The following is a 10559-nucleotide window of genomic DNA, read 5'->3' as shown; positions in this document are numbered from 1 at the left end:
GGGAGCCCCATCCCAGCACCTGGCCCTGCGTCCAGGCTGCCTCTTATCTGTGCTGCTATCACGTAACCTCTTCCTCACCCTCATCTGCTGGAAGCATAAACGGCCACGGTTGTTTTCCCCAAGGTATGAGCACCGTGGGAAAGCTGAGGAAGGGAGGCTCAGGTCTTTACTCAAGCCCCGTTTTGGGGGTACTCGAGCCTAACAGAGCCAGAAGAGTCCCTGCTGCCTCTGGGGCAGCAGCAAACCCAGATTCTGGGTGCGGGGTCCTGCTGGGGGAAGCAGCCCCTAACCCAACACCCATCCCCAGGCACTGGCTGGGCCGTGGGCGATGCCGCTCTCTGCTCTGTGGTACCCACAGCCCAGAGGAGCCATCCCAGATGAGCCGCCCTCCCTGCACCCCAGCGTCCCCAGCAGAGCCACCCCGGCACAGAGGTTGCTCAGAAACCATGACCGTGACCTTGCAGAGGGTCCCCACCGAGGGACCATCACACCCGCAGAGCCCTCTGCACCAGCAAACACGCTGCGTGACCCAGCGGACGCCTGGGCCAGTGCGGTCTGGACCCTGCGGAGCGAAGCAAGCGGCCAAACACAAGCAGGACACTTGGATTTCACGTGTTTGCTGGCAACAGCCGAGGGAAGGAGAAACAACCAGCAGGAGAATCTCCCGTACCTGCACGCAGGACCACAGCCACCGCACGCTGCTCCCAGCCACAGAGCGGTGCCACGACCCTACCCCGTCGTCCCCACGCCTCTCGGGGTAACCGTCATCCTCAGGCTTGCAAACAGAAACCACAACTGCCTGCTTTCACACCTTCCCCTCCGCAAGCCCAGCAGCTGCCGGCCCTGGGCGTTCAGCTTGCTTTCCATCAGGCATCCACGCACAAGAGTCGCTTTTCCAGTTGTGCCAGTGGCTTCCCACCCGGCACAGCCTGGAAGCAACACCCCAGCTTTCTCCTGAAGTTACACCCTTCCCCCTAAGACACATTTGCTCGGTGCCAGCCCAGGGGACTCTGATCTCCCCCAGCTCCGACCAGCCAGAGAAAGGGCTGGCGCTCAGGGATATGTCTCTGTGTGACTGAGAAAAGAGATCTGCTTCTTACTGCCCCTTCCCATGCCACCTTACTGCGTTCCTTCTTATTCCATTGCCTCCCCACGAGCCCCTCCTGTGTTCCTGCATGGAGCATCATTGGCAACTGCAGGTGTGTATGACTGCCTACGGGACGGCTTCCCAGCGGCGTCAGCCTGCCTCGGATACACCCCACCGAGCACAGGAGCACGCTCCAGAGCCAGGGAAAGGCAGACAGCCCTGGAAAATGGTCCTGCTGGGAAAGCAGAGCTCAGCACCCCGTGCTCAGGTCCCCTCTCCGGCTCAGCTCCTGCCCTGGCATCACCACTCCTGGAGCCAGCAGAAGGACGATGGGCGCAGGGAGACGAGGGACACTTTCGGATGCTGCCCTGACCTCCCTGGGGCACATGGATGCTCCCTCCTGCCCTGGCAGCCAGGGGCTGGCGGGGGGCGCCTGAGCCCCCTCCCGGCAGCAGGCACGGCCGGGCTCACCACACCTCACCTGCAGCTTCGCGCTGTGGTTTCTGGCACACGCGGCCGTTAAGAAACTGAAGGCTTTGCCACGGCTCCCAGGAGAGCCAAGGCAGAGAAGGCAGAGCTGCCCAGCTCCCCCCCACCCACATGGGGCACCCTTACCGGGCGATGCACCCCAAAGCTCCCACCATCCCTGCCGCGCTCCCCCGGCACCCGCATGGCCCCACGATCGCCTCCAGCAGCCACGATGCGGCTCCCAGCACCAAACCCCAGCATTAGACCAAACCCATGGGGTTTTTTTATGAAGTCCCATCCAGGCCCTGCTTTATTAAACACTCTGGGACACCAGCCTGGGAAAAACCCAGAGTTTCACACAGGGAGGGTAGCTGGCAAAGCAGCAGGTTCCTCCGAGTGACATCAGGTTAATAAAGCAAGAGCAGATCCCCAGTCTTTGTTTAATTAAAAAAAAGCGAACTGCAATCCTAAGTCTTTGATGTGTTTTTTTTTTTTGCTCCATTTCATTTTTGACCTAGCCCAAGCCATCTAATTGAGATTTTAAGACTTAGACTTTCATCTGGAGAGAAACTAAAGGAATTCCCAAAGCTGGATATACTCATGGACAGGAGTGGGGAAAAACGTGCTAGAGCCTTGTTCCTCCTACCAGCGTGAAGGGTAGAGGGGAAAAAAAAAATGGCTTTGTTTCTTAAGTAGACATTACTCAGGACAGTTTGGGAATCAAAGTTCCCATTGTAATGAAAAACAATATAATTCCATTACTAAGCAAAGCGGCCAGGCTATTCCCCGGGTGGTAACTGGCTACCTGGGAAGGAGCTGCCGCTCAATGGAGCTTCATTCACAATAAACATGAAAGATGTCGAAGGAAGAGACCAAGACAAAACTCGCCCCATTCCCACCCTCAACAATGGCTGCTATGAAATACTTTTTTTTCCCCCCAGTTAATGTTTGTTATATCCTCTGCCGGTGTAAATCTGCACAGACCCATTGTTTGTGGGGACGGGCTGCCCTGCGCCGAGCTCTCCCCGCTCATCCCGGTCCCTGCTCCTTCTCTTGGAGGAGCCCATTTATGGGGCGACCATGAAGGATGCGCTTCCAGCAGCAGATCCCCAGGGAACACCACCTGGGCCGAGGCAGGCAAGCGGTGGTCCCGCCGCCCACCCGTGGGGCAGGGAGAGCGTCCCAGGTCCTCAAGGTCCTCAAGCCAGTGCCCACACTGGTGACTGGTTACACACCAGTAAGTTACCTGGCTCTTCTCCTCCGCGGTGCTGCCCAGCAGCCGTGGCATTCGAGAGCACCCACTGCAACTACTCCCTGTTTTGATTTTCCCTTTAAAAACATTTTCCCTTTAAAAACATTTTATTCTTTAAGCAAGCAGAAGGAAAAGTTGAAATTTGGGGGGGGGAGCCAAGGAATTTCCACCTCTCCAGGCCACCTACCAGCTGGTGCCCGAGGCCACTCTCCCTTCCCCATCCCTTTCGGGGTAAATGCCCATTTTCATCCGCTCCGGGCACCGCGCTGCCCACGCTTGCTGCCTGTGCAGAGCAAATTCACGCTGCCTTGCTCCTGGGAGCTCTGGCACACACGCAGTGCCGGTGTCACCATCTCACTACGCTATGAGGAACTCTCTCTTTTTTTTTTTTTTTTTCCCCCCCCTTTTCTCCCTCAAACCAAGTTTTGGCTGAACACCACACTGCCCAAGAGACAAATATGGATAATTCCCACCCGGGACAGGCGCGACCCCACCATCCCACTCTTCTAATCCTGCACATAAAACCTGAGATTAGGATCTGAACAGCCACCAAGAGTTTAAACACGCTATATTTAGCGCTGATATTTATAAACAGGAGGAGAGGGGGGTTTTGCAGAGCACACGGGTGCCCCTGTGGCACAAACCCAGCCAAAAGCCAGAACAATTCATGCCGGGGCTGTTTCGGTGAGACGGGCAAAGATGGCAATGGCTGGGCGGCGATGGATCCAGCTCCCCCCCAACCTCACAGCCATGAAGTTGCTGGTTTCTCTTTGCAAGTTAAGCAAAGCTCCCGAAAATGGTTATTAGCCACAAAACCTTCACTCCCTTGGAAACCACAGCCTGAGGGACGTAAAGCACCTCTGAGCAGACGGGTGTCTGCTCCTGGGATCTGTATCCCGGGATTTCTGTCGCTGCTGAGTTTAACCAAGGAAACGGTGAGGGAGGGAGGGAAGACTCTGCCTCCGACACCTTTTGCCGGCAGAAATCCCTGTGTCAACATGACGCCCTCGCCGAGGGAGCGGGGACAATGGTGGCGGCTCTGCCCTCCGGCCGCAGCCCGCATCCCTGCCCCCCTCCCCTGGAAACCCCCCTTTTGTGGGGAGCAGCAGGCCCTGTGAAAGGGCCGTCTGTCGCCCTGCCTTTTGACTTGGAGGTCTGTGTCTAACATTTTAATAGGGGCTGGGGGCCGGGGAGAGGGCCCCCCCTCCTCCTGGGCTGCTAGCCCACGGGGTCACTCTCCCAGCCCGCCCCAAAGCCAGCGCACGGGGCTCTGGCCACCGACAGGCAGCAGGCGTGAGGGCGGGAGCTGGCAGCGCTGCACATCCCGCTGTCGACAGCCACATTCCTCCACCTGCCCCAAGAGGAGCTATTCCATGGGTTAACGGGCTGTGAGTGCCTTTGGGAGGGTCTTCTGCTGACCCCCCTGCGTGAGGATGCACCAGTGGGGCGGGAACGCTGGGGACACGCTCTTCTCCACGGGTGCTCGTCGACAGCAGATAGTTTCCATCTTAAAATAAACCACCACATGCTCACAAACGCTCAATCCCCCCCGGGCAGCGATGCCAGCGGGGAACGTCTGGTCCTTGGGGTCCCCATTGCCCCACCGACGCTGGCTCCCTCAGCAAGGGGACAGGGGACGGAGCAGTGGACAAAGTGAAAAGCCCCAGTGCCAAAGGCTCCTTTCCTTGCTCCTCTTTGGGGACAGTTGTGGTGGACACGGGTGGTGTCACATCGCACCAGGAGCCACAGATGAGGATGAGGAGGAATCGGCAGCAGGAGGCAAGGCTCAGCCCTGCAGCCCCAGCACCAGCCTGGGACTGATCCTGCACAGCCCTGGAGGTCCAAGCAAAGCCCAGCACCACTGCTCTCGGCTACACCAACTGTAAATCAAGCCCACAGCAACAGCTCCCCAGCCCATCGGTGCTCCTCCCGGCACCCAGCCCTCCCAGCCCACCACCACAAGGCCACTTGCCTGCAGGGTGCCCCTTCTATTAAGTAAGGGCAATGTTATAGCATCATTAAAACTTAATAAATCCATTTCCCATATAAATACCATTAAATTCAGATTTTGGGGAAGGGAATTAGGGGGAAAACTTGTTAAAAGAAAATGACTTTGGCGCAAATAAATTTTTGCAACTTGACTGAGCGTGAAAGTTTCCCATTAAAATGCAACTCCGCTCCCTTTGCTGGAAATGTGCAAGAGCCCTAATAACCAGGGCCTAAACATTAACTGTTTAACTGACTTTTCCAATATTAACTCCAGACTGCCATGGGGGAAGGGGAGGACGTGACGGGCGAAAGCTTGAAGCAGACATTAATTACGGCCGCGCGCGGGAAACACACCCAGCGCGCACCGCTCACGTGCTCCCACCAGCCCTTTGCGGATGCAGACGTGGGACATCACCGGCCGCAAGCAGGGCACGAAACCTCACTGCGCGTGGGGCGGTGGGCAGGATCCTGCTTCATCCTGGGGCTGGACTCCCCACAGGACCCAGCCAGACATCTCAACCCCCAGCTTTAGTCCCAGTCCTGATCCTGCATCTCTCACACCGAGCATTGCATTTACCAGCGGGCACCTCCATCGCCTAATTCACCTCCGCGAGCCAGGACGCGCCTGGCAGGTCGTGCCGCTCCATCTCACACCAAAGACACGTTTTGACGTTCAGATAAGGAGGGAAACTGAGGCACTAAGCAGACCTCGCTTGATGTATGTGGAAACCCCGATGCCATCCCATACTGCAGACCCCTGCCTGTGGGGCACTCGCCAACGCAGGGAGGTGAGATGAGATGATCCGATCCACCAGAGACGTGCTAGAGCAGTAGATGAAGGTGCTGCGACAGGTCCAGGTTCTGCCATGCACTGAGGAAGGCAGAGTCCAGACAAGGGCATGCAAGTCTGAACGGGCACCGTCACACCTCGACCAGACAGCCAGCTGGAAGCAGTGCCAAGCTGCCCTACCAGCAATGCTCAGATGTCAAAGTAAAGACTGGGGTGTCCCCAGGTGGGCATTTCTAACTGTCCTGGGGCTCTCCAAGCAGGCAGGTGGGACCTGCCATAGTCCAGTGTCACTAAGACCTAGCAGACTGCTACAGAGACTTCCCAACATCACACGTGATAGATGGGCAAAGAGAGTTGCACTGTGAAGTCCAACTGGGGCTTCCTCAACCCTTCAGAGCCCCCGCTCTGCAACCCTGAGCAGACCCTGCTGACGCCAGCGGTGCCAAAGCAGGGCCCTGACCCTCACATGTCTCTGCTCCTGGATGCCTCCGAGCTCAGATGCCCAAAAACCAAAACTGCAACATCCCCCTCAACACCAGAGTAGCATTTCTACGGCTCATTCCACATCCTTGGCCGATGCGAGTAGCTGCAGTTTTACCCCAGACCAAAGCATGAGCACAGCGCTGGGCTGGTGAGCACCCAACACAGCACCCACTGTCCTTGGATGGTGGCAACACCAACCCACCGCTGCCAATACCTGTCGAGGCCAACCCCAAGGAGCCCAGCACTGCAGGATGGAGCCCTTCCATGGACAGACGGACTGGGGACGCTGGGATGCCTCTTACCCGCAGCAAATCCAGGCTCATGAAGGCACCGAGCAGCAGGGCAATGTCAGGGAGCTGCAGGATTTTGGCACACCCACTCCCAGGCACTAGGGCTTGGCACTGCGTGCCGAGGGCACGCAATGAGATGAAAAGACCATTTGGAGAGCATCTGGAAACACCCCAAACCTTCACCTCTCTGGCCTGACGGTCTTTCTAACCCTGGCCCCCAAAGCAAAGGGCGGCAGAAGGTCAGCCCAAAACTGGTCTGGGAAGTGGTGAGTGAGCAGCCCAAGCACCCCACGGTGCTGCCCCATCCTGGGTGGCAGCAGGAGCTGGTGGGACACAAAGCCACGCACCTGCAGTGAAGTAGACGGACCCCAACCACCTTTCTGGCCCTTGGGATGGAGGCAGGACTCATCAGAGACCCCACTGCAGGTCTGCTTTCCCAGGAGGGTTTAAGTTGTGTCCCAGAGGCTCTTTCACTCCACAGCCCCAATACATGGTACCAGGCACTAGGGCTTGGCACTGCGTGCCGAGGGCACGCAATGAGATGAAAAGACCATTTGGAGAGCATCTGGAAACACCCCAAACCTTCACCTCTCTGGCCTGACGGTCTTTCTAACCCTGGCCCCCAAAGCAAAGGGCGGCAGAAGGTCAGCCCAAAACTGGTCTGGGAAGTGGTGAGTGAGCAGCCCAAGCACCCCACGGTGCTGCCCCATCCTGGGTGGCAGCAGGAGCTGGTGGGACACAAAGCCACGCACCTGCAGTGAAGTAGACGGACCCCAACCACCTTTCTGGCCCTTGGGATGGAGGCAGGACTCATCAGAGACCCCACTGCAGGTCTGCTTTCCCAGGAGGGTTTAAGTTGTGTCCCAGAGGCTCTTTCACTCCACAGCCCCAATACATGGTCTAAAACCTTCACCTGGGGTTTGGCGACGTGTTAATCATGGAGAAGTCTCCATACAGATCCAGAGCTTACCAGCCCTCGGTAAGTGCACCCCGAGGCTATTCCCTCGTTAAACACACTGATGCTCTATAAATTTCACATTCCACTCATGTACACACGCCGCTACCATTCGGGACACCTACCAACATGAGCAAAACAAGGGTCAGCACACCTCCAGGCCTGGAAAGAGCAGGTTAATTTCCAAACAATGTTATTTTAAAACTTGCTAACTACCTGCTGATTATGTTATCCAAGCCCTTAATTGGCGAGTAGCTTGGCCTTGCAATGACCAGGCATGTCTCCCTCATGCTACGTACAATAAACCAGAACAGCCTTGGAGGTGAGACCAGGGTGTGTAGTATAAGCTGGAACAAATGGACGTACTGTGGCTTCCAGCAGGTAGGAAGGCGGCAAGTCAGGGATTTCGGTGGAATAAAACACACCCTGTATAACAAAGCCAGCCAGCTCCAGAAGCTGTCCATGGAGCAGAGCCCCGCGCACTGCACCACACTGCGGGATCATGCGTTTAACAGCTCCGAGTACCTGGTGGGGAACAGCCCCTCTGACCTCAGGTGGTGACGGCCACTGCGAATACCTCGTCCCCGCGGGATCCTGGGGAGCCCCTGAGCAACTTCATCCCAGCAGGCACCACCCCACCTCTCCTGCTCATCTCTGTGCCGCAGGTACTGCTGAAGGACCTACCAAGATAGCTCCTCCTGAGCGTGACCCGTGCTGGCCCCTGCCCAAACACAGTACAACCCTCTGGTCATCGCAAGAACCAAGCCATGAGGAAAATCAAGCAAAAAACCTCAGCCCAACCAACAAAATCCCAGGGCAAGTTAGTAGGAGTCAGTGGGACCACCTAAGACAACGGATAACGATCAAGACACCTTGCAGAGAGGAGAGAGAGAAACAGAGAGCCTTCTAGAAAACGGGTAAAAAATCCGCTGCTGTCCTGGTGACCTCACCAGCTGGGCTGCTCAGCAAAGTTTCTCTTCCACTGGAATCTGCAACAGGTGACGCTTTTGTATTTTTAATCTGCCCTCTTACCCATTTCCACCTTGTTCTTTCCGAGAATGAGATCAGACTCGACAGAGCCATCAAGAGTTCTCAACATGGCTGAATCACCGCTCCTCTACTTCTTTAAGGGCTTCCTCTGGTTGATTGTTCAACACTCCACCCTCTTCCTCTCCAGCACGGAGACTGCATTTTTTCTTTGTTATTATTTCATGGAAATAATGTTGGGTTAAAGCACATGAGAAAAACCAAACCAGAAGGAAACTTCCGCCCTTTACAATGAGATAACAATGACTGAGCAGTTGAATAACTTGAAGGGCACAGAGAGCTGCAGGGCTCCGATCACTCCTCTGTCTTCCTGGTTGTCTCCTGAAAGAGTTTGGAGCTAAAATAACCATCTCTTCCCACTGCGGTCCCCCTCTGAATGTTTCTTCCAAGGTTTCTGGCCCGCTGCCTGTGGAAGCTGGTGGAGGCACCAGGCACCAGCTCAGGAGCCGTCGTCCTGGCTGAACTACGCCGCCGCGCTGATTCATAAACAGAGGAAGTACTTTAGCAAAGCAACTTTTCCCCCTTTTCAGCGCAAGCCTAGTGATTAATTTAACTTATTCTTTTCCTTTGCTGTCTCTTTGGCTTCTCTGGGCAAGAGTACGACAACCCAGACGCAGCTCCTCTGACTTTAATGGTGAAAGGCTGGTGGAGCGGGGTTTGAAACTCAGCCCTCTTTCATGCCATCTGCTTTTAACTAGCGGAGCAAGGGAGGTCCTGGGAATAAATGTCACATGGCACAGCGATCTAAAATCAGCCCCGCTCATTTGCAGGGATGCCAGTCAAAACTACGGTTATCCAACGGTCTAATTAGGAGCTATCACCAGAAGTCAAAACGACCTTTTAGAAAACCTTCTCATTTTGTCTGGGAAAATGCCTTAGTCAAAGGCAAGTGCCGTTTCTGGAAAGCCCCAGCTCCCCAGCACCATGAAACCACACTGCAACACCGCAGCGACCAACGTCTGCAGACCTTTTAAAGCTCCAGATCTGGCACAAGTGCCACGCGTGGGACAGAAACGCCCCGCACCTTCAGCTGGGGTCCGTGCAAGATGCACAAAACTCTGCTGCTGCTACTCTTCCAGCACTGAAAGAGCCGGCTACCCCCGCCAAGACGGAAAAAAGCTCCAAAGGCGGCTTAATTAGGCCGCTTCTGTCGCGAGCCCTCCAGCCGATCAAATGCTCCGTCCCCTCCATTCAATTAAAGCTCTGCGTGCCCCGGACTGCCTGGCAAAGGGACAAGCAAGATAAGGCACCTGGAGTTTTACAAACTATCACTGTAAAATAATAAAAGGCAGAGAGAGCTCCTCATCACACACCGGCAATTCCCTTTCCGTTAACAGGGCTGATAACTTGGTTTTGGTGTTATCAGAGTCGTTTTCACGTAACCCAACTAGCTCTCTCCCGCCACAAGCGCCGGGACGCTTGTCCGCTGGAGGAGTGTCTCCCTCATACGCTATTTATTTCACTCCACTTTCTAATTGGATTTGTGGGGACAGCACAATGGGGCTTTATGGCCAAACTTTGTTAAGTGCCAGGCCGAGCGGAGATGTGGCCAGCAGCCAAAATGGTGCATTTCACGCAGGCGCCAAAGGGCAGTGCCAAGCTTTTCTGCGTCTGGTATCTGTGTTCTTGGCTCTGCTTTGTTTAAGAAGCTTGGAAGCAAAACTCCTCGTAAAAAGATATTCAAACAAGTGAAACCCCAGGATTTTGCGAGCTGCTATCGGATACCTTGGAAAGTTGCACCTCCTCCAGCCTGGCAGTACCTCTAATATCTGCTCCCATCACCCACGGAGCGTACCCTGCACGGGACAAGCGCTTTAACGCACTGAGAGCACACACCTTGGTTTCCTGCAAAAATAACTCGCACGCACTCGCGAAGCCATCCCGGCATCTGCAGCCAAGAGAGAGGCGGTTATTCACAGCTAGCAACGAAGAAGTTCTTTAAAGTTAACTTTTTCTCTTAAAAAAAACCCACCCCGAGCCTACTTTGGAGGCTTCTCCTCCAAATAGAGCTCGCACACATCAGATCTAATTAGATTCCATCACCATCTGCACATGAAATGTAAATCAGGAGTTGCAGAGACTTAAGGAAAAAAGGGAAGAATGACCACAAGGAAAAGGAGGGGTGTAAGGTTGGGGAGGGGGTGGAGGGTTGGGCATTCTGGGAAGCCATACATGATTAGTCACACAGCATTAATCTG

The sequence above is a fragment of the Egretta garzetta genome, unplaced genomic scaffold, assembly GCF_000687185.1.
Source record: "Egretta garzetta isolate BGI_Z169 unplaced genomic scaffold, ASM68718v1 scaffold417, whole genome shotgun sequence".
NCBI classification, from domain to species: domain Eukaryota; kingdom Metazoa; phylum Chordata; class Aves; order Pelecaniformes; family Ardeidae; genus Egretta; species Egretta garzetta.
This window is presented reverse-complemented; position numbering follows the sequence as displayed.